Source organism: Sphaeramia orbicularis, chromosome 21, assembly GCF_902148855.1.
Source record: "Sphaeramia orbicularis chromosome 21, fSphaOr1.1, whole genome shotgun sequence".
Lineage (NCBI taxonomy): Eukaryota > Metazoa > Chordata > Actinopteri > Kurtiformes > Apogonidae > Sphaeramia > Sphaeramia orbicularis.
In genome coordinates this window covers 46,551,667-46,576,670 of record NC_043977.1, presented here as the reverse complement: position 1 = coordinate 46,576,670, position 25,004 = coordinate 46,551,667, and the positions used below count along the sequence as shown (strand labels likewise).

The 25,004-nt window shown below is 38.4% G+C and overlaps 1 protein-coding gene and 1 long non-coding RNA gene across 7 annotated transcripts in view; one reads left to right on the top strand and one right to left on the bottom strand.

Annotated features, from left to right (window-relative positions):
- Window positions 1-25,004, top strand: part of sema5ba (sema domain, seven thrombospondin repeats (type 1 and type 1-like), transmembrane domain (TM) and short cytoplasmic domain, (semaphorin) 5Ba) — a 364,937-nt gene that overhangs the window by 71,093 nt on the left and 268,840 nt on the right. For all 6 annotated transcript variants that reach the window (XM_030125702.1, XM_030125703.1, XM_030125704.1 and 3 more), the window contains exon 2: window positions 8,649-8,714. The gene's annotated coding sequence lies outside the window, so the exon portion shown is untranslated. The remainder of the gene's footprint in view (window positions 1-8,648; window positions 8,715-25,004) is intronic.
- Window positions 930-24,149, bottom strand: LOC115413009 (uncharacterized). The gene is made up of 4 exons (XR_003934412.1): window positions 24,020-24,149; window positions 5,936-5,944; window positions 4,697-4,700; window positions 930-940 (listed from the first exon to the last, which is right to left on the bottom strand). It is a non-coding gene; the product is annotated as an uncharacterized LOC115413009 (long non-coding RNA).

The following is a 25,004-nucleotide window of genomic DNA, read 5'->3' as shown; positions in this document are numbered from 1 at the left end:
TGTAATGCACAAATAATGCATGAGATCATTCAGTAAAAGTGCCATTATTACATGGTTTATCTGGCAGAGTGTGTGTTTACTGTGCTGTATGTGAGTGGGCAGAGCTGAGCAGACTCAGGCTCTGTGTGCGACACCTCTCTGTTGCTCATTCCACAGTAGAAACGAGCCACTATGACTAACCTTCAGACCTGCAGAATTTAAAATTTGCTCAGATAATTATACTCAGAATGATTTCATTAACTCAGGGCCTTCCTGCCCTTCAATGTATATACCTGGAAAGCCTAAGACAGCGAGAGCAGCATAGCATTACTCTGACTAACACTATGTTCAGACAGCTGGTCTTAACGCACAATCTGGATTTTTCTATGTGCTCATTCATATTACACATTAAACACAACTTATATCAGTTTTTAGTATGAACTGAATCCGACCCTGAAGTGACCCGCAGGCGCAAAAGAGGTCCTGACGTAATACGTGACCACACAGGCACGCACGGTGTTTATGGAAGTAAATATATTCTTCGCGCCGTGTCTCCTTCTGGGATGCAGAATTGGGACATTTGTTGCATTTCAGTGATGCAAATGTCGGATAAATGCATCCTGGACATTCAGACTGAAGTCACACACTGCAAAAATCCAAATCTTACCAGGTGTATTTTTCTCATTTCTAGTCAAAATGTCTCATCACACTTAAAATAAGACATAATCACCTAAAGAGTAAGTTTTCAGTGAGATATAAGAACTTATTTTTAGACAACAGATCTTGAAAATCTTATTTCAAAAAATCTTACCAAGATAATTTTCACTTCTTCCATTGGCAGACTTCTTAAAAAAAAAAAAAAAAGTATTTATTTTTAGCTTAATTCAAGATTTATTTGCGTTATTCAAGCAAAAAAAAAAACCAACAAAAAAAATCTGCCAATGGAATGAGTGAAAATTGTCTTGGTAAGATTTCTTGAAATAAGATTTTCAAGGCAAGGCAGGTTTATTTATATAGCACATTTCATGTACAAGACAATTCAAAGTGCTTTACATAAAACATAAAAGCATTACAGAAGGGGGCAGGGGAAGCAATAAAAAGTATAGGCATTAAATAAACAGATAAGCAGATAAGATTTTCAAGATCTATTGTCTAAAAATAAGTTCTTATATCCCACTGAAAAGTTATTCTTTAGGTGATTATATCTTATTTTAAGAGTGATGAGATATTTTGACTAGAAATGAAAAAAATACACTTGGTAAGATTTAGATTTTTTCCAGTGCATTGCAAAATATCAGATATGTATCAGATTTAGGACCACATATGAAAGTGGCCTGGGTTGGATTTGTGCTGTTCAAACTATCTTTAACAGATCGGATACAGGTCACATATGGGCAAATAAATCGGATTTGGGCCACATTTGCCTGTAGCCTGAACATAGACTGAGACACAGCATGAAAAGGAGACCAGTCAGATGAACCATTTGCTGATATGGATCTGCTTGGCTCGACTGGTCTAGTGTTGATATTCACTGTGAAGTAAAATAAAATAAAACAAAATTTAAAAAAAAAATCATAATGCCAGTGTAACATGAAAATATAAATCTAAATATACCCACAAAATGAAATGAAATACATAGCATTTTACCAACATCATTAAAATGGGACTGATTTAAATTCCTCTAAATTATGAGAGTCAAATTATGCATCATTAACATTAAAAATAAGTCTAAATAAAATCGGTATAAAAAGACCATCTTAACATGGCTTAAACACAACATTTATCATTTTAATGAGTGCTTTTGGGATATTAATTGGTTGTTTTTTCACTTAGTAAAAACAACTCATTTGCTTGCCAGGGGACTTTGGTCAGTTGTGCTTTTTTGTGAAATCAGTTTTTGTAGTTCACCTTTCTCTTTATATTCATTCATTTACATGATCCTGTGTGTTGTACAAAAACCTTTTTTTCAATTCATGATCCTGTGTATTTAGTATGTATTGGACCAATACTGATATTAAATATGTTTGTCAAAGCTGCGATCTGACCGATACTGATGGAACTGCTTGATTTTAGTCCAGTTGAGTCCACTCTTTTTACCTGTAGGAGTAAAAACAATACATGATAGGGCAGTGTTTTTCAACCTTTGGGGTCGCCTGGAATTCAAATGGGGTCGCCTGAAATTTCTAGTAACTGATAAAAATTAAAGAAAAAACCTTACTAATAAAAATATATGGTGAGTTGAGAGAGACAATCCCAATACATAAAAGACATGACAAACTCTGAAGCTGAAACTGAAGCACTGTGGTACTGTTTATCTTTCAAATGTTCATTGTGGTCAGTTTCAGATGCTGCAGCTCTTTCATAATTCATAGTTTGAGTTATTGTTTTTTTCACTATTAATTTGCAGCCTTGTAAATACAAGCTGGACTGACTATACATATCCAGACCAAGTAAAATAAAATTCTCACTTTGTGCAGTGATCTACACCTGGCTTTTCTGCCTTCATCCATACTATACATTATATAGACTAAATTTAGTCTAAAATTAACGTTTATTTGCAACATAGTATAACAAACTATTACATGATCAAAAACAAATTAATCTTAGCAAAAAAAAAAAAAAAAGTCTCCGTTTTGAATGTCTGGGGTCACCAGAAATTTGTGATGTTAAAATGGGATCACGAGCCAAAAAAGGTTGGAAACCTCTTTGTCTTTGCAAGGGTATTTGTACTGTTTGTACTTGTACTACATGCTTAGCAGCAATAGAAAATTCAACAATAATTCGCTCATGTTTGGTTTGTGCAATGAAACTTGGACGTACTAATTTTCTGTTGGTTGCACTCACAACTCAGTCTGTGCTAAATTTGACATTAGTGGCTGTGAAAACAGTGGGAGTTGATAAAGTATAGTGAGAACATTATAAGTTTCAGTGAGTCAGCACAGGAGATTGAGATGCTTTTTTTAGTCCCATTGGTGCCTTTGTCTCATCAGATCTCACTTAGTGCATCCTTTAAAGTGCAGTAAAAAACTAAAATTTGGTGCGTTATACTTTGGGTGACTTGAGAAAAAACGCCTAGTTGTTTAGCAAGAGCTTCCTGCACCAGTCTGATGTAAACTGGAAAGCTGCAGGCAGTAATTCGCTACTAATTAGACACATTTCCTTTACTGCCCTAAAGCGGCAAAGTTAACTACACAAGTATAGCATTGGTGTGTATATCTGTGTGTGTGAGAGAGACAAACTCCATGAGATGTTGAGTTGTGAGCTCCCACTGTTTTCTTCACCTACTTCTTGCTAAGTCGTCATTAAATGGTCTGATTCAGTTACCAGTAACTGGAGCTTAATTAGGAGAATTTGATTTTCACTGTTGGATCCAATGCTGCATGTTGATCAGCACTTCATATGGACTGAAATGAAGGTGGAGGTTTTACATATGTGTAACAGATACTGGTTCCACTTAGGGCTGCATGATATTGGAAAAAACTGACATTGCGATTTTTTTAACCCTGCCATATATATTGCAATTTGAAAAAAATACCCAGGAGGATATATCAGCTGTGTGGTGGTGACATAAATGGTCAAGCAAATTAGTTGTGTTACTTCTTGTTGTGGCAACAGGTGGAAAGCACTATCGACACAGAACATGTGTTTCAATATCATCCTTGTAGCCGAAATAATTCCAGATAACTGACGTTGCTTTTCTTTTTGGCACCAAGTCTTTGTTTTCTGTGATTTTCTCTTGTTCGTTGCCCATTTTCCAACATTGTTACCAGCAATTCACTCCATGTGCAGGAGCGTGGTCTGCTTTGGCAAACTGATTATGAATGATTGTGATTGGTGGATCGCTGTGTCTGCACACAGCGTGTCAGGTCCCCAGGTTGAACTTAGATGAGAATATGTTGAGTTCATTTGCCTCCTACATTGCAGGACCTGTGATGTGACTATTGCGGACACTTACATTGCGATGATGATGCTCAAACAATATATTGTGCAGCTCTAGTTCCACTGCTGGAAAAGTCTGACAGATCAAAAGAAATTGGAAACTCAAAGAGTTGTGACCTTAACCTGCTGACCGCTTCATCAGCATTGCGCCTGAGTTTACCAGAAGGACTGCTGTGTTTAGAGCGTCTTCTCAGGTTCACTGCGCCGCAATAGGACACACACATTTATGCACAAACACAAACTGACTGCCAGACAGGCAGATGACTTTCAAGGATGAATCCAAGATTAGAAAATTGGAAAGAGAGAAAGAGGCTAGTTCTGTGTGTGTAAATTCAGAGGCTTAAAATAGAGGACTAGAGACATAATTGAATACCACTGAAAAGTAAAACTGTAAAAGAACCAGATACTAAAATGTCCAAACACTTTAACTAAAAAAAGCCTGTTTCAGCAGCACTGTTATTATGGTGAAGTTTGCTGGTGTAATACTGTCAGATAGGACTTTTGTAGAATGGAACGATTTTCTTACCAGCGTGAGCCAATGACAGGTTCTATACATAATAGGACTGCACGATACTAGAAAAAAACTGACTCTGCAATTTTATTTAACCCTGTGATATATATTGCGATATGAAATAGCTGCGTGGTGCTGACGTAAATGGTCAGACAAATTACTGATGTTATCTCTTGTTGTGGCAACAATTGCAAGGCACTATCGATGCAGAAGATGTGTTTTAATATCATCCTTCTTGTAGCTTGTAAATAATTCCAGATAACTGACGTTGCTTTTCTTTTTGGCACCAAGTCTTTGTTTTTGGTGATTTTCTCTTCTTCATTGCTATTTTTTCAGTTTTGTTACCAGTGACTCACTCCACGTGCAGGGGCGGGGTTTGCTTCAGCAAACTGATCAAGAACAATTGTGATTGGTGGATCGCTGTGTGCAGCATGTGTCAGGTAGCTACCCAGGTTGAAATTAGTTGAGAACACAAGTTCATTTGCCTCCTACATTGCAGGACCTGCGATGTGACTATATATATATATATATATATATATATATATATATATATATATATATATATATACACATATACATATATATATATATATATATATATATATATATATATATATATATATTTATATATATATATATATATTTATTTATATATATATATATATACACACACACACACACACACACACACACACACGTATATTTCAATGATGATGCTCAAACGATATATAGTGCAGCTCTAATACATAACATTTGTGGAAACATGTACTTCTGTCAAATATGTGTTGGAGCAGGTTAGTCATTTGCTGATGTTGGCTGGCTCTATTTCTGACTCTATTTATAGTTGTGACTGTGTTTATTATATAGTTCCATAGATGGCAGAGGTTTCTATTATTTGTACGAACTGTTATAGTAGTAGTAAAGGTTTATTCAAAAAGAATGAACCAATTTCACGACGCATTGCTTCAGTTCTCAAGCATCGTCATAGAATGAGTCAGTGACCATTTGAAAGAGGAGTTTTTTTAAGTTTGAGCTTTTTTAAATAAAAAAGTGCCCCAGCGATGGATTGGTCGGAAGGGGGCCCAAGACCTTGCTCTTTGTGCTTGGCCTGAGAGATCCCCAGACCTCACCGTGTGTGATTTTTTTTCTTGTAGGGATTGAGTTTATGTTCCACCGCTACCCACTAACCTCGATGACCTTAAACATGGAATAACAGCAGCAATCAACTCAGTGGATCGTGATATGCTGATGATTCTGGGAGGAATTCTCTTATTGCATTGATGTTGTCCGTGCTGCAGGTGGTGGCCACATTGAACATTTGTAAGGCAGGAAATAAAAGTTGATTGTGAGTAGAATACTTGTGACTTGGCTGGAGTTTTCTATTGCTTTTCCTTATTAAAATATTGCGGAATGAAATCGGTTCATTTTATATCCACTGTTAATACTTGTTATGTAGTAGTAGTATTAACAGTTATGGACATTTGTTCTTGTTTTTAGTAATCATACTAACACCAGCTGATCTACTTTTGACAGTTCAAGTTCAGTTTGCTGTGCATCAGTTGCATCCATGTGTCTCCCCCCCTCCCCCCGTCTCTCTCTCTCTCTCTCTCTTTTTCTCTTCCTTTACCCTCTCTCTCTAACCCTAACTGGTCCTGTCAGACGTCCATCCTCCAGGACTCAGGGTCTGCTCCAGGTTCCTGTCTGTTAAAAGGAAGTGTTTCCTTCCACTGTCACTAAGTCTTGGTCCTGGAGGATTCTGTTGGGTTTCTGTAAATTGGCTTGAAAGTCTGGGTTTGACTGGCTCTGTATGAGATAACTTTTGTTATGATTTGCCGCTATGTAAACAAAATGTGATTGATTGATTGGTTGACTGTAGCTTGTAGAGTACAGTATTGATGCCAAGGGCCAGGGATCTAAATGAAGCAAATGTGTAAGTGTCTATAAGTTGTAATTCTACTGATGTCCACCAGATACTGACTCCCACAGACTTACATTGAATGTCTCTAAAAATACTGAGTCAATCACTTTTTTTTTTCCCTAGGAGTTATACTGGTGGTACTCACTTGACCTGACCTCTTTAATAAATGATCTGGTGGTCCATTGAAAATGATTCTAGTGTTAATGGAAGGCTTTGACATTGCTATGTGGGTTTTGATTGACAGCTCATCCATCTTGGACTTTTTCCAGACACACAGTTTGGCTGTAGCTGTGGTCAGTAAGTGAAACAACTAAGACCATCCAGTGATTTAATATGTAATCTTTCGTAATGTTGACTTGTGTCAGTAGGTTAGTGCTAACAGTAGCTCATCCGTCACCACTCATTTTTCCCCTGCTCCTTGTCCAAATATAGTCACTTCTGTCCCCAAAAACCAAAGATGGTATCGGCCAAAAAACACAAACTCAAGGCTTCAAAATATCAAAAATAAGTCACAACACACTAACCTGATAATCACACAGAAGTGGCCTTCTAATTTCTGACTTTTTTTGTGTGATATATACACATATACATATACATACACATACACATACACATATACACATACACATACACATACATATACTTGAACATATACATATAGACATACATATGCATATATTTGTACATATACATATACTTGTACATATACACATACATATACATATACTTGTACACATACATATACATATACATATACACATGCCTATACATATACTTGTACATATACACACACATATACACATACAAATACTTATACATGTACATACAGTACATATACACATGCCTATTCATATACTTCTACATATACATGCACATATACATATACACTTACATATACTTATACATATACATACACATAGAAATACAAATACACATACACAGACACATACAATGATGATTGTATAAGTTATAATTTGAATTTTCTTTTTGGTCTGAGTCTATTTTACATTTGAGTTCAAATACAATATCTATTACAACCATCATTCTGAAGACAACACAGATTGTGTTGACCTAACTCACTCTGTAGTGTGTTTTGCATCACGCTGAATGTCACAGGTCTGTTAGTTATCAGCCCAATAAAGTTTTACTGAATTTGAGTAGTCCCTGACTTTATTTGTCTAGCTGTCTGGTAGGGACACATCACTGCAGGAGGTTGTGTGTGTGTGTGTGTGTGTGTGTGTGTGTGTGTGTGGGTGTGTGTGTGTGTGTGTGTGTGAGAAAGAAAGAGTAGGACTATAGGTCACAGACTAAGCAGTTTATGAGAATTCTTCCTCCTCACTTGTTGCAGTGAATAAAGCCTGATCCCACACTGACATTGGAGATTATGAGCAGTTTTTTGTGTGAGCGGACACTTCCCGCTGCTTAGCCCTAAATTCTCAGCTTAGCTCCATAGAAAATCCCCTTTACTGCACTTTTCTACCTGGCTTTGTGGGTCTCTGCTTTGAGTTGCAGAATTCTTTGGAAAATTAGATAAAAATAGATGTTGTGTGAATATCTTTTAAAGTAAAATAGTGCATATTAATGGAACTCAAGCAACAACGGCGTGTTTTTCAGATTCCCGCTGTTGAAGGTACATGCAGCAGATGTGAACACTCTTACTAGAACAGTAAGTGGACAAGAATCATGCCCACTTTCATTCATTTCTGCCGTTTTCTGTGCAGCGGGGAAGGGAAAAAGCAGCCATATCACAGCGGTTGAAGCCCACAAGAGGGATGGCGAGTCTGAGCCGCACTCTCAGGTTGCCGTAGAAACCAAACCAGGGCTATTTGTTCCAATTTGCTCTGTGGCGTTGAGATCAAAAAGCCTGGAACCAAATGTGCTCTCTGCATATTAGCATCTGCATTTGATTCATCACAATTAGCCGTCTGCGCACCTTATTTACATTCTGATTAGCATTTACAGTGAAGAGGTTCCGCTCCTGCGCAGTACAATGCTGCATGTAAGGCCACGGGGGCTGCAGAGGTTTTGAACTGTGATGAACTCTGTGGTTTGTTGTTGTCGGTTTAGGCCTTCTCTTGGTGTAAAAAGCATCATGTGCCCCCCTCCACCACCACCACCACAAAACCCAATGAAGTCTCTGTTTAAATGCCATTCCTGGTCCGCCTTCTCCTGCTCCATTGAAAAGTTTGGCGGTTTGTTTACGAGAGCGCCAGCACCTCTTTGTGGTCCCGCTCTCTGCCCTGTGAGCAGCCAGTAAAAGACTAACCCCTCCCCCTCTCCTCTGTCTCCCTGTCCCTGCAGAGTCAGTTTGAAAAGGACAGACAGCCCCCTCAGCCCTTGGCCCGACACCCTAGTGATGCTTAGCTGGTGAGTACACTTCCAACTTTTCATCTCACTAAAATGCATTATATTTGGATTTTTTTTCCCCACTTAAATGTATCATATGATTAGGTTTTCTTCTCCTATCATTCTACTGGTTTTCTCAGTGTGTTTAGCTTTCATCATCACTATTTGCTAAAGACCACTGCCTCTCTGTATATTCCTGAATTGAATAAGTGAACGAATGAATAGAGTGCTCAATTTTAGTCACAAGTGAAAAGTTCTGTCTTGGTTTTCTGGATTTCTCTTTTATGAGCACTTGCTATTATTCTCCTTTTCTCATTTTGCCTACATGTCCATGGCCTCTGTAGTCAAAGTAAGGCTTTTTTCCCCTTTTCTTTTCTTTTTTTTTATTTTGGTGAAAGCCCTTTTTTATTCTGACTGAAATGATATGAAAAGCAGCAGCGAGGCTGTGGAGGTGGAATGGGGGTAAGCAGGAGGGAGGTGTTTTGGGGTGGGGTGTGTGTGTGTGTGTGTGTGTGTGTGGTGTGGGGTGGGGGGGGGGGGGGCGCAGGTGGTTGTGTTTTACCTCTGTTCTGTGTGTGTGGATGTGAAGTGTAGAGTTCTTCTGCTGTAGACAGCCTTGAGCCTCAGTGACTCACGGTGAAATCACTGTTCAGATGACACCCTGTGACATCAGCTCCACCGTTACAGACTGGAGGCAGGGCATTTCCACCGGTGGAATCATTCATTTCCAACCAGAGTAACACAATACTTTAATGATGATAGAGATTTTTGGTTTGTGTTAATCTTGCCAGACATTTTATCAGCTAGTGCACTGTGTAAAACTGACAGCAGGAGACAAAGATGCTCAAGGTTTCAGATTCTGTCCTGGGTAGAAGCACACTGAAAATACTCCGCTACAAGTCAAAGTTCTGCCTCTGAGGTTCAGTTTGTGTGAAGTTTGTGTTGAAATCTGTACTGTGCTTTAAGCCTGGTGTTTGTTGCTGCTGGGTAACTCCATTTCTAAGCTAACAGCTGCTGTTGGAGTGGAGCAGAATTAGGCTTTTTCCTTTACGAAGAGCTAGCACGTTGTCAAGTTTTGTACCACCTCCAGCTCTTAATGCGTGTCTTCATGGAAAACTCCCTGTTGGGTCCACAGGGTTCACTGGGTTCACCAAATCAATTTTTTTTTTTGTTTTTTCATAACCTCCGACAAATGTTGCTGCCTGTTTAAAATACAGGGTGGAAAGAACAGAACCAAGTCCTTTAAAAATCAGTGTACAGGCTAGGCCACATTCAGCTAAATTTGATCTGAAGTGGGCCGAACCAGTAAAAGCATAACATAATAATATATAGATAATGTCAACTCCAAACTTTTCTCTGTTTTAGAGCAAAAAAAAGTAAATTTACATTACGAATAGGTTTACATCTACAAAACCATCCTTTCAAAAGATGTGAATAATATGAACAAACTAAAAAAAAAAAGTGTAATTTTAACAATAGTCTGCCTCAGTTTATCATTTACACATGTACATTATAACTTACAGATCACAGTGGATCTACAAACACACAAAACATTTAGTAACAGGCAGAATCTTGTTAAAATTGTACTTAATTATCTTAAGACATTTCTGGTTGTTCATATTTGTTTAGGTTATTCACATTTTTTGCAAAATTATACTTTGTTTTTGTGTAAATACATGAAAATATTTACATTTACAAAGACAAAAATTTGGAGTTGTCATTAGTTACATGTCATTCTGATAGTATTTTACTGGTCCTGCCCACTTGAGATTGAATTGGTCTGAATGTGGAACCTGTACTAAAAGGACTGTTAATATCTTAGTGTAAATTTGCATTTCACAAATTCATCCCAAGGGCCGGACTGGACCCTTTGGTGGGCCGGATTTGGCCCCATATTTGACACCTGTGTCATAGATGTTTAGCATCCAAATGGAGTTAGCCACCATCCACAAATGACCACCTCACAGCTCAAAACAGACTCCAGCGCAAACATTACAGAAGCATGTATGAATTTGTTTTGAAACTTCAATCATTACAGTTTTTAGTTTGTGTTTTCATCTCATTAGACATTTACGTAACAGTTAATACACAGCGTAAAGGTTCTATTCCAACACAATCATACAACAAAGAGCATTTTGAAGTTCACTCTGTGTCAACACATTGTCATGACTGTCATCATCAGACCTTTAACTAACCTTCAGTTTGTCTTCTCTCACCAGATTTACAAACTTATAAGCAACATTATTAGAACTGGACCAGACATTTCTGCAGGGGCTTACCCTCTGTTGACAGACGTTAATCAGCACAAACCACTTTTTAACTCATCTAACAAACCTTTACTGCTCAGGACACAAATGCTCCTGAATAACACAGGATAATTTCCGATGAAAAGCGCAGACCACTTATGCTCCGGTCTCATCCTCTATTTAATATCCCCTTAGGCCAGCACTGGCATTTGCTTACATTCTGGTGTTGTATTCCCCTTGCTCAGCACTTGCCTTTTTTCTCACTTACTTTGCTCAATTGAATTTGTGGCCTAAATGTCTCCTCCTAATATGTGTCATTGGAGCAGAGTAGCGGCGCTGCCTCTCTGGCTGCCTTCGAGACGCTCCGCTCTGTGTTTGTCTTGATTCTCAGTGGAGATCAGGGGGCTCCAGCCGTGGTTGGCATGTTGTCTCCCCCAACCCCGCTGTTGTTTGCTGATATTTAGTTCGGGATGACAATAAGCCGGAAGAAAACAAGCCCCTTTTAAGCCAAGGAGAGAGAGAAGGCTTGGACCAAGAGGGAGTGAGAGAGACCTAGATGGAAAAGTGGGTGGGACAGGGGGACTCATCCTTAGATGGGGGATTCTCTTTAAAGCTTTCTGTTTGTGGCCCCTAGGGCCGAATTAAAGGAGCGTCATTATCCCTGGCAAATTACCACGCTGCCTTTGTGGTCCAGCCATGGTACATTAGGGTGCCTTAAAACGTGGCGGAGCTGTGCCCATTGAATGCACAAAGAGAGGGGCCGCTGGCAAATCCTTGGCCCGTACCACAGAGGAGGCATTCACAGCACATCAGGGGGATGGTGACGGAGATGGAGAGGGTCTCCTGGGATGAGTAAAACTCACTCCAGCCGGGGCCGAGGTGACATACTCTTAAAATACATGCCAAATGATGATGTCATTACTTGGCTTCTTGTGGAGCACAATCACCCGTGGACGTCCTGGATCTGATAAGGAGGCTCATGAATGTGGGTTTGATGCACTCTGCATGTAATTGGCCATTATTCATTTGAATGTGGTCTTCCACTGGACTTATTGCTAATTAGCTCTAAAGCAACAAATAATCAGCTGGCTACTAATTAAAATTTCAATCAACTTCTGAATTTCCCTTTAGCATCCAGATCCATGTGGAATATCACATGCAGAGTGTTTAAGTGGATGTTAGTGGAGGCCAGGGCATCAGCAGACACTGTTCAGAGCTAAAGTAAAGTTGGCTGCTTTTAAATAAGACTGATGACAAATCAAAAGAGAGAAACAGACTGTATTATTTGACCCCTTTCTCAGTAACTGATCATATCAACTTAACAGACATCAACAAGACATGAAGGCAAGGCAAGGCAAATTTATTTATATAGCACAATTCATACACAGGGCAATTCACAGTGCTTTACAAAAATGGAAAAGAGACAGGCTAAAAACACACAATTACAATTAAAACATAATCAATAAAGCATAAATGATAATCAATTAAAATAAAGTAAAAGAGAAGAGTGCAGGTAGAACCCTTTCAGTTGTTATATGCACAGTTGAATTTAGAGTGATGCTGTTAAATGATAACATTTCCTTTTTATTTTGAAAAGTATCTCACCCTCACCTTAAACCCTACAGCAGAATGAAATAAATCAGGAAATTAATAGCATGATATAATATAATAACATAATTCTGTAACACATAGCCTTAACACAATATGCAATATTTTCCCTGCATTGTGTAATAAATTATTACACATGACTCTGGTTAATTTCATTTGCAGTTATAATGGCTGCATTTGTAATAAGCTGGAGCTTTTTGATGGTCTTCTTGTAGAGCCCTGTAAAAAGACCCCGGCAGTTGTCAACGCTGCTGGAAATAAAGGAGTAAATGAGTTTTTCGAAGTCGGCCTTCTGTGAGGTCGGCTGTATGGGTGAGATATATATATGATTAAAAAGACTAATCTTGGTACTGCTTTTATGTGGTTATTCAGACTGAGATCACAGTCAGCTATGACATTGATCCAATTTCGTATTTGGGAAATTTAACTTAATTTTAAAATATTCAACAGTACATGTGAGGACAACTACTGTTTTGGTTTTAAAACCATGCATCCTGTTATTACAGTTTGATCATGACAATGTGCTTATCCCACACTTTATAATAAGCATCACTATATGGAATAATTCATGTCTTCTATGTTTGTTACCCTCCACTATCATTACAGAAAAGGAGTACAGGCTCTCAGGGTTGTTTAGCTAGTTCTCGAGTGCAGGATGGTGTAATCCACAGGTGTCAAACATACACAGGGTTTCTGCAGGTCATTAAAAAGCATTAAAAGTCATTGAATAGATTTAGTGAAAATTAAGGCCTTAAATGGCATTAAAAAACATTAAATTTCATGTCCAGAGACATTAAAAAATTAAATACATTTGAAGGGAAAAAAAAAACATTGTTATTCATGATTTATTTTGATTATATAAACATTTAATAATTTTGATCAGAAGTATAGCGTGATGATTGACAGGCGGAACCCTTTAATTGGCTATTGTTTATGGCTGATACACGTGGTTACAACACTGGGTGCTTGGAATGCAACGTGCTGTGAACGTGCTCATGCTGTGGTGAAAGAGCGGAGGGAATATTAGCAAATGTTGGAAAAATGGGAAATACAAATTTCAGCAGAAGTGATTGGAGGAGGAACTATTCAGAACCTGGTTAAAGCCTGTTGATGGTAAACTGTCATAAAACTATATATAAAACTGTATCTGCAGTTGGACAAGGACATTAAATTTGTTTAAAGTGGCATTAAAAAGCATTAAATTTGATTTGCTGATACCTGCAGAAACCCTGGTAAAACCGGCTCACTAAAGGATCTGATCTGGCCCATGGGATAAATTTGTGAAATGCAAAAATTACACTGAAGATATTAACAATTAAAGGTGTCAGAATCTAATTTAGTTCAGGTTCCATATACAGACCAATTCAATCTCAGTAAAATACTGTAATAAGAACCTATAAATATTGACAGGTCCAATTTTTTTTTTTTTTTTAGCGTAAAAAAATAAAATTACATGAAATTGTTAACATTTACAAACTACCTTTTACTAAATGTTTTGTGTATTTGTAGATCCACTGTGATCTGTAAGTCATAATGTAGCTGTGTAAATGATAAACTATTGTTAAAATTGCACTTATTTTCTTTAAAGAAATTTCAGGTGGCACTTGGTATTCACATTTTTAAGGAACCTTGTGTAATAATAAACTTTTTTTTCACTGCTATTAGTTTACTGGGTCAGCCCTGTTCACATTATATTGGACTAAATGTGTCCCCTGAACTAAAATCTGTTTGACACCACTGGTCTAATCTGTATCTGGAGAGAAGTTTCAGGGGAATGTGTGCTTATCAGGAAGCATTGAAGGAGATGGGGCCCACATATCTTATTCTAGTATTTTGCAGAAAATGTAGCTTTCCATTGTTAAAGGCTATGCACGTGAAAGATTATTTTCCCTTACATTTCCCCCCTTTGATTATAAAATGATGAGTATAAACCATACACAACAGTCAACAGGAATACATCAAATATGTTACACCCTTCACAGTTTAAAACATACCATTGTTAACTTTCATCGTGACAATTGCTAAACATTAAAGTCAATGCTGTTTATGGTCTGTGACAGCACAGAGAATTATAATAGCAAACAATGTAAGTGGAAACACATGTATATACACATGTAACATTTTGCCTTACAGCTTGCTGTGGTATTAAAATGAATAATTCTCTACAAAAGAAAACAGCACATACAAAAATGTGTACCTCTCAAAACAGTTTTCAGGATGTAGTTGTAGCTCAGATCTTGTTCTTCAACCCATAAAGACCCAAACATCCACCAGCAACCAAAACTATCTACTGATCTAAACTGTTTAATAACTGTTGATACATTAATCCTATCAGTTCATGTAAATAATGGGTGTAAAATGCAGTTTGTCATCTTTTCATGGTCCTCAGATATGACCCATTTGGACGCTCAGAGGCGCCATAGTTACTGTGGAAACACTGTCATCTTCTACAACATTGATTCACCAATAAAACCCATGGAGTTGGATCAGTGACAGTGGATGGACACACTGGGTTTATGTTCAGTTAATGATAGATTTTGTTGAAAAAGTCACCTTTTCTCTAGTTTTCTCTTTTTCTGATATAATAAAACAAAACTTTAATCTGAGCTTTTATGAACATCTACATGCTCAGAAAATTAAATAAAGGACAATACATGATTTATACTGAAAAAAACACAGTGTAGGATAATAAATAATGATAAATCAATTATGAATGAATAAATAAATAGATAGACAAGTAATTTGGAAACTGTGACAGAAGAGGCACTGGGTCTTTATGGGTTAATATGTGCATATATTTTTATTTTGTATTTTGGACTCTAGGAAGATTAGCAGTGGCTGTGGTAGAGGCTACCTGGTACCCAAGTAAAAAAGGAGATAAACACAAAATAATATTTCCAGAGTCTTTTTAGTCTGTCCACAACATTATGCTGCCTATTAAAAAGAATGAATGATCTTGAATCTTGTTTTCCCCCAAATGGGTTTAGAGCTGTATGAGCCTTTCTCTGTGTTGAGCAGGTGCACAGTTCAGGGAAGAAGAAAAGCCGGGGTTTGACCTGGTCAGTGCTTTAATGTTTTATGGGTCATTGGGGATGATTACTGGTGTCTTTTCTTCCTGTACTGGCGAGGGGAGGAAATCTCAGGGCAGCAACTCCAGCCGATCTGTGAGGGAAGAGCAGACACTTATATGAGGGATTTCAGCCATTGCAGGGTACTTGCAACATTGACGTGTATCGTGTATTGGTCCCAAGCACTTGGTGGAAATTCAGTCATGGTTTCAAATAGGGATGCACCGATACCACTTTTTTCCAGACCGAGTACGAGTACGAATACTTACATTTGAGAACTTGCCGATACCGAGTACCGATACGAGTACTTAATAATCCCATTCCAGTTCTTAGTTCCTTTTGTAAATGTGCTTTATTGTCGTTATCATTAGTCTGACTGGAACAAAGTGCTGCTACTGACATTTAATGTGTTGGAATGAGCGTTTCTCAATTAATCCACCAGGAGGTGCCGCTCTGAATTAACCATACTGGACAAATACCACGAAGAAGAGTAAAGTTTTTTGAGAAGAAGAAGAAGAAAGTCAGTAACAACAAACAAGGAGACGACAGAGGCAACACTAATGTGATACTAATATTGCAGCGTTTTTGCCGATAAGGTTTAAAAGCTTAGCTTCAGCCGGTAGAGAAAAGAGAAATGACTGTTAAGTTTTGTTTTCACTTCTGTTGGCGGCGGTCCGCACCGCCCCGTACACCCACTGGTATTCTCATTCTGTTCACACATCCGCGAGCACCTGGAAAACGGATAGAATGTACGCAGCGGATGGACAGAACGCTGCGTCTGTATCTGTCTGTGTCTTTAACGTTATTTGCAGTCAGCGTTACTTTTATCACCGTCATTTATTTTGAAAAATTTCCACATTCTTCACACTCCCCACACATTATTCCACTGCCGCGTACCTGCTGCACTGAACTGTGAATGTCAAACGGCCGTAAGTGGTATTGGAGCATTTGTATTGGATGTCTTTTCCGAGTACGAGTACACACACTGAGTATCGGAGCTGATGCCGATACTTGTATCGGTATCGGTGGATCCCTTGTTTCAAACATCAGGAGGAAGCAGTGATCAGTTTTGCTCCTCTGGGTCAAGAACAGGCCATTTCCACCTAATGCCTAAAACTTCACAGAGCGGCATGAGCTATGATATCCAAGTCTTCAAAGGAAAGTAAATAAGAGCTCTGCTTAAGGCCCAGTAAACACCCCCCCCACAGTCCTAACCCTACCCCCCAGTGAGTGAAATGTTTGTTTCTGGCACCTTGCCTTTATTTATCATCTAATTAACTTGAAGCTTTACCCATACGATTGATGTCACATTCATTTTATTTTTGTTTCCACATTAGGTGTGTGTGTGTGTGTGTGTGTGGGATTTCATTACTTTCCAACATTGTTTCCTGGTTTTATGAACTCAATCCCTCTGGTGAAGTAGATGAAGAAAGGGAGTAGGCTTTTGTCCAGGGGCTGCGGTGGGAGCCCTGAGCCCATAAATCCTGCACTGATCTTTGGATCATTAAGCTGTGAGGCATGAGTCCTTTGGTTCTTTATCACCAGGCCTGGATCCCAGGCCATAATGGAGGCTAACTGGCTAATGATTAGCTGTCCTCTGCAGCTGCTTCGGAGCTGGTCACGCCGCTGCCCGTCTCAATAGGAAGATGCTATGAAAACACATAAATCTAACTTCAAATACCTATTTCCCTTTGACTTAAGAGTCTTCATCTCTCATTGTATTCACAGTTTTCGACAAAGCTCAGTGTGGGATGTTCATATTTTACGCCTGTGTAAAAGAATGCAGATTTAAACTACTGTTGATTCTCTTGCCTTAAGCTGCTCGTAGTCCTGAAAAGTTGTAAAGCTGCGCTTTGCAACTGGTCTGCAATAGACTCTCGAGTGTTTCTTTCCCACCTGCGCTTGTGAATTTGACAAACAACATTTATTTCCACTTAGCACAGCTGCTGAACAGATTGCCTGGTCTGTAAACAGGCCCTGGGTTTATGTAGCTGAGAGGCAAATGATTGGCCTCCGTGCATTGAAGACTGAGGAGCTGTATTTTGGATAATAATCACCTTTTCCTTCTTTCAGAAATCCTTAATTACCTAGTTATTCTGAAGTGATACAGACATATGAATATTAAGCTCTGGAGCAAAGACCGAACAGAACAAGTTGTTCCACTTCCAAAGCTGACTTTTAATGAACTTGTTTTGCAGACAGAGTGTGAGAGGCCACAGTGATCAGGCTGAGGTTTATTGAATGTGCATTACAGAGTTAAGTGTGTTATTATGCAGATTTCAATACTCATTTACTAGTCTCCCATAGCCAGACCTCTAGCCTCACTTGGTTTTAGTGCTGTGCCAAGGCTGGAAAAAAGTCTGTGTGACACCATTATCATCCTGGAACAGGGGGAGATAAATCTTTGGCTTGTTCACAAAACAATCACAAGTCAACTTTGGCAGTGCTAAACCAAGGCAAAGAGTGTAGGGGGGAATGTTTTGGTGGAACATTTGCACAAGGGGTGGCGACTGGTGGAGTTAACCCTGTAAAGCCTGAACCATTAAATCATTGATAGAAAATTGCAGTTCTTTGAAAATGGAGCCTTTATTGGTCCTTCTGATCAACCAAAAAAAAAAAAAAAAAAAAAAAAAAATTCAAATATCAATTTTCATGTATGATTTTAAATTTTGTATCATATTTGATCTCAATGCTCAAATATCATTATTTTTGAGCAAACAAAAACATAATATATAACAAAAACATGTCTAACTTTTCAACCTTTTCAAAATTGGCAAAATTCTGCCTCCTTCCTCATTAAATGACAAAATGACAATCCTAAAGTGTCACTGGAAAGGCCTCTGGTGTACGAAATCCTCCCCCCTGGTGGATTATCTGTCTATTGCATGTATCCAATTGTATACCGTACTTTCTGAACTATAGAGGATATGCACGTGATGTCACCGCTAGTGGAAGTCACTGTGTGGTTACGCCCACTGAGTGGCAGAAAGAGGGAGATGAGTGGCAGCATCGGCTTCAATACTGTCTAAACTGAAGAAAAATATTTAATTAAAAATGGGGAAGAGCTGTTGTGCGAGTGATTGTATGAACAGGTTTGAAAAGCAGTCGGAGCTATCGTTTTACAGGCATCGAAAGCCAAAGAAAAGAGAAGTAGATAGATCCACAAATCCAGGCAACAAAACCTAAATTTGTGGTTCCCATTTCGTGTCAGGTAACATTACTTTATGCTGTATTTTTGGGTAAAATCATACCTTAAATTACATATCGTTTTGGCTAATGTTACTTCTTAGTAACGCTCTTGGTTTCATGATCAGATCTTTCATGGTTTTTGTCTTCATTTTATGAACCTTGTGCTCCTACATGATTTGTAAACTAACTTAAACTGAGGCTGACCCAGTTTTTCAAATATGGGGGTACTCCAGCATAAAGCTACGACGGTGTATTAGGGCCACATAAGAAAATTAAAATGCTTGTCACTACGAGTATAAAGTCATAAAATATTGATATAAAACCCATAATTTTATGATGAAGTCGAATACAAAAATAATCACAATGTTATGAGAATGAAGTCGTAGTTATAAAAAGACCTTCATAATTTAACAAAAATGTGATTCGTTTATGAGATTAAAGTCGTCATATTCCGACAATAAAGCCATAATATTACAAGAATGAGGTCATAATTTAAAAACAGGTGGGAGAAATATCATAATTTACAAGAATAAAGTCATACCCTGCTCGTCCACAGCAGTAGTATCTGTGTTGTATAAAGTACTTGATATTAATTAGACACAAATATTAGAAGTACCAGTAGATCATGCATATATTCACTGGGCTCAGTACATGGGCTACTGTAAATGGACTTTGGATCAGCTGGTTCTCTGCCTATTTTTGGACCCTGGTTGTCAGTGATGATGAAACCATGTATACTTGTTTCAGGTAAAAATAGTGATGATCCCCTACACCCTGGATGTCAGGATACGCGATTTCGGGCCGCATGTCAATGTTCGTGGACCAGTTGTTCTTTAGTAGCTCGTACGGATTCAGGTCGAGTCCAGTTGTCCTTAATTTAATTTCATATTTCACATTTTCCCGGTCTCGCTGTGTTTACTGCTATACTCTGTCATGTTGAGCAGTAGGTCTGTAACAGTACACAAAATTTTCGGTTCGGTACGTTTTCGGTTTTGAAAGCCACGGTTCGGTTTTTTTTTCAGTTTGGTACGGGAAGAAAGAAAACCCCTCAAAATATCTTTAATGCATTTATGAATTTTGGAACATTTCCCCTCCAATTTTTGGAGACAATAGAATATAGAAAAACAGGAGTAATACAATTCTGTTGCTATAAATCAAATAGAAAATAAAATAAGTAAAATATTACTAAATGTATTTTAAACATTAGTATTGTACTTTTCCCAGAAAGGTAGTTTTGAACAAACAACAAAAATCAAATCACATTTGTGTCAGTTTACATTCTGCATAAAAATAACAACAAAAAAAGTCCACATGAAGTGCAAGATTAAGAACAGGGCAAACTGGTATTCTCTTTTAACAAACTGAAGAGCAATAATGACAAATAAATTAACCTAATTATTTATTTTAGGACAGCTAGCAAACTGTTTATGCCACTTTGTGTACGTGTGTGTGTGCGCGCGCGCGCAGGGTGCGATTTGTCAAAAACACAGAGGGGGGGATTTTTAAATTTTTTTTTTTTTTGTCTGAGGCGAGCGGCGGTCATACGTGGGGGTTTGGTCCATAACTAACATAACTAACGCTGGCGTGAAATGAAAGTGAAACTTTACATCGTTTCAACTCCTTTCCAACGTCCAACTCCTGGGTTCTCTTCCTCTATTATACAGCGTGTGTGAGAGAGACAGACAGACAGACAGAGAGCGAGACAGAGCTAGTGTAAGTGTTTTACAACTATCGTAGCTCATAGGGGCCAAACAGCGTTTGTCTTATCTTCTCTTTCCTTGTTGTTGTCTTTCACCTGAACCCGTAGTGATCCCAAACAGGACTGTAATGATGGCGGAGGGTCATATTTGTTGTTTTTTTAACCTTATGGCAGCATCTATTTCATATTTTGGGCCATTGTGCACTGGTTCAATATGTCCGTGTGGAACTTGTGCAGATTTAAATTTCCATATCGAACAACATCTTTTGTTCCATTTTCTTTTTCAGTACAGCTGTGTACCGAACCAAACAGGTGCGTACCGAAACGGTTCGGTTCGGTACGTGTACCGTTACAGGCCTATTGAGCAGGTTGGTTTTTGCCACTCAGTCTGACTTAGAGGGGTGTGGCCTGGGGGGGAAGTGACGTATGTGCATACCCTCTATTGGCCGCACCTGACTATAAGCCGCACCCACCCTGTCTCCAACATCTCACCATCAATTCATTGATGCCAAGCTTATGTGCAGCAGCTCTATTTCCTTTTTCGACAGCCAGATCAATCGTTTACCCAGAAAACATAAATTAGCCGCATCATTTTAGAGCCGTGGGTTCACAAGTGTGTAGAAAAAAGTAGTGGCTTATTTATAGACCGGAAATTAAGGTGCATCAAGTTTTTCAAGAAAAAAATATCATACTGATCATGTAGAGGGCTTCAAAACTCATGTATCAAGTATGATACATTTGGCATTATAGGGTTAAAATGACTAAGTAACTTAAAAAAAAGAAAAGAAAATGCAGCAAAGACAAAAGCAGACCTGCCGTATTGACAAATCCATTTCTTCATTAGAACTCATAGTGTGTTGGTGTGTAGTTGAAACACAGACACTGTTGTTGTTAACAGAGAGAACTGGACTTTTGAAAATGACATCCCAGAATGCAACAGGGGAGGAGAATGCAGACTGAAGGCTCTTATCACATTATGAACTGAAACGGTACAGAATAGGTTGTCTTGTTTTGTTGCTGAAAACAAAACTTTGCAGTTGTTAACAGCTGACTGAATGTGCAACAGAGAGGAGAATACAGTTTTTGTTCAATGTGTTTATTTTTTTTTATTTTTGTATGTGCACACAATGTGGTAGAGGTAGAATGACATCAGGGAACTACAACACTTGGTTTGAGAAAGATTAGTTTCAGTAAAAAAGAAAAAAAAAAGTCACATTTTTCTTCAGTTTTTGAATGAATGCCCCAGTGTCTTTTACACACACCTTACACTGATGAACAGTAGAGCAGAAGTATTCACATACATTTTGTTGGTACATAAGTATATTTTCAGCTGACTTCTAAACATCCACTAGGTCAAATACAGTATTTAAGCCACGTTAAACTGTATTTCTTATGTTTGATACAGTTCGTAAAAGCCAACAACATTCATCTGTGCTAACCTATAAAGGTAGGGGGTCCAGGAAAGAGTCCATTGGTTAGTCTGAAGGACATCTAGACCATCTAGACCAGGGTTTCTCCCAGAAGAGAACACACATTTAATTTTAATTTAAGTAAATCATGTCCTAATGTCAACTATCAATAATGATCCTAATCTTTTAAACAAGTGTTTTCTTTGGTCAATCCTGAGCTCTATATTTTTGAATAACAGTTAATTTGCACATTTTTTTAAAAAGTTTTAATTGTTTTACACTGTTTTAATCGATGTTCCAGGCCATTCCAAAGATTAACCCCTCTGACGGAAATACATCTACTTTTTTTATTTGTTCTTGCCTTAGCTTTTTAAAAAATGCCGGTTCCTCTAAGTATAATGTATGATGTACAAATGTAACTGCGTATAACAGTAGTGTACATACTGGATGAGTTGGACATGTATTTAGATGAATGCACATCAGATGTTTTGTGGGAATAAAACACTGGTTGAGCCATTAACGTCTCATCGACTCATCAGATGTCATAAGTAGAGTTAGATATGAGGACATGTTGACATTTAACATCCATCCTGTCCATTAATATATGATGTAAACAGTCACACAAATGTAATAATAAATTCATTGTAATTCTGAGTAGACATGCTTTCTTTTCCTTTTTTACACAGACCCTGTACCTACTCATTGTACCAGTATCCTTTGGTTATGTATAAACATGTCTAAAATCCCTCCTTTAAGTGTTTTTTCGTAAACCACCTGAATGTGACATAAAGCAGGACTTTGCGCTCTCTGTGTTGAGATTTTTCACTCAGAGTTCCTGGGTACAGCCGGTCGATTGGAGGCTCCTGGCTGTAAACTTGCTGTTTGCTGCTTAATCATTCAGTGAGGATTAGTGGCACTGTGTGTTTTCTAATTATAAACCAGGACTGAGTGCACTCTCCTCTTCTGTGGGGTCACATCTAACCCACCAGACCTGCTTTGATCACAGCTCCACTCAAACTGATGCTTTCATACAGTGTTGTGCAAGTTATTTCCAAACTGTAATCCATTACAGATTACTTGTTACTGTTACATAACAATAATTCCTTGCCTAACAATATTACTGTCTCAGAATTATAATGTATTACAGGACTCCTGTATTACTTTTGAGTTACATACAAACTCTAGTCATATATGGCACGTCCCCCCAATACAAGAGACAGGAGAGCCTTAGAAGACATAGGCCCTCCCCCTTACCCCACCTCCTTGGTCCTTGCACTTGGCACTACCCCTGGAAATGGAGTTGAGGGGTTGAAACATTCCCCTATAAAATGAGACAACCCTTCCAGACCTGTTATGTCATCAGCAGTCATTGATGCTGCTATAAATAGATGGGACGACTTTGTTTCCGAAAGAATTCACCAGCAGCTGTAACCGTCTCTGTTGCTTGGGCTTTGGTCATCTTTTTGCGGTGATCAAACACAATTTGCAGAAATATGGTCTATAACACATTGAAACAGCATTAAACAGTTGATCAAATGGTTAAATTGTTCACGAAAAAAAAAAAGTACATTTGTGTGTTTCTTTCATCGCACTGCTGCACTTTTTTTGTTGTGTTTACCTCCATGACATGTTTGCCCACCTCACCCCCCACTGCAACGGACTCCTGTATTACTTTTGAGTTACATACAGACTCTTGCCATAAATAGCACAAGCACAGTAGAACCCCCCCTAAAGTCAAATAATAACCCCCCAAATACAAGAGATAGGAGAGTCTTGGGACGCATAAATTTGCGCCCTGAAGTACATGTGGACAGATCGCTCAGTAAGTAACGCCACAGTCTATGATGTTTGAATCCCAGCAGGAACGCTTGCATTTTTTTCAACATTTTACATGTTCAAACAGGGGGTGTGGTGTCGAGGACGCTGGCAGATAAATCTGCAATCGATAAAGAATTCACACTAGTCATAGAAGCGTTATGTTACCTTGTCATTGCTGATCACAGGGATCATGCTAACTAGCTTCTGTAAAGCAGGGTTAGGGTTAGTAATGAACTTACGTCCATGTGGACAATGGACTGTCTTCTGCCGTCTTCACCCATTACTGCACCGTTACTGAACATGTACCAATTAAAATATTACTGAAAATTGATTAGTAATGCCTTACACTACTGCGTTACAACAAAAAATAATCTGTTACCGCAATGTATTACTTTTGTAACGCGTTACTCCCAACACTGGTCACACATTTATTTCTATGTTTGTTAATGTTTTTTTTTCTGAACTGTTACTTTTCACTTCTTTTTCTTTTTGGCATTCTCTCTTGTCTGTTTCCTCTTTCTCTCTGTCACGCTCCCACAACAAAGACTTTTCATTTGGCTAAAATAAAACTCAGTGAGGTAGCTGTCAAAATAAATCACTTCCTGTATCATGGAGGAAACAAGGAATTGCCTGAAAGAAAAGGACAGACTTTTTTTTTCTCCCCCCACCCAAGACAATCCATCAGTTTCTTTTCAGGTCTTTCACATCTTTGCATTCTTGGTGAACAATGGGTTTGATTAACCCCTCTGGGAAAGCTCATTATCAATTTCCATTACAAAGGTGTTTGTAAGGCAGTTGGATTTGAAACGCCTTCGCAAAAAAAAAAAAAAAAAAAAAACATGGATCAAAAGAATATTGATGCCCATGAGCTCGGGGACACATTAAAGAGAAAAATGATGGCTGCCAGTCACAGCTCCAGCATCTGGTTTATCAACGGTCCAGATGTGTTCACTGCATTATGAAGATCAGTACCGTGTGTGACTGCTGCTTAAGCGTCAATAGAAGTTTGAGACGCGGAAGTTTTTCTCTTGACGGTTTATTCTGCCTCCTGTCACTTCATAGACATAGTGAATTTGGTGGAGTTTCATTGCTAACACTAATCAATTCCAAATCTTCCAGAGAACACCTGCAAAAATGATTCAATCCATTTTTAATCAAAGCAACTTTGTCGAAATCAGATAACCTCGTCTGTCTCCCATCAGCCATTTGACTGGGATGCGGAGACTTAGTTCGTGGTACTGATTATAGCTGCAGATTTACTGGTGATTAAAAAA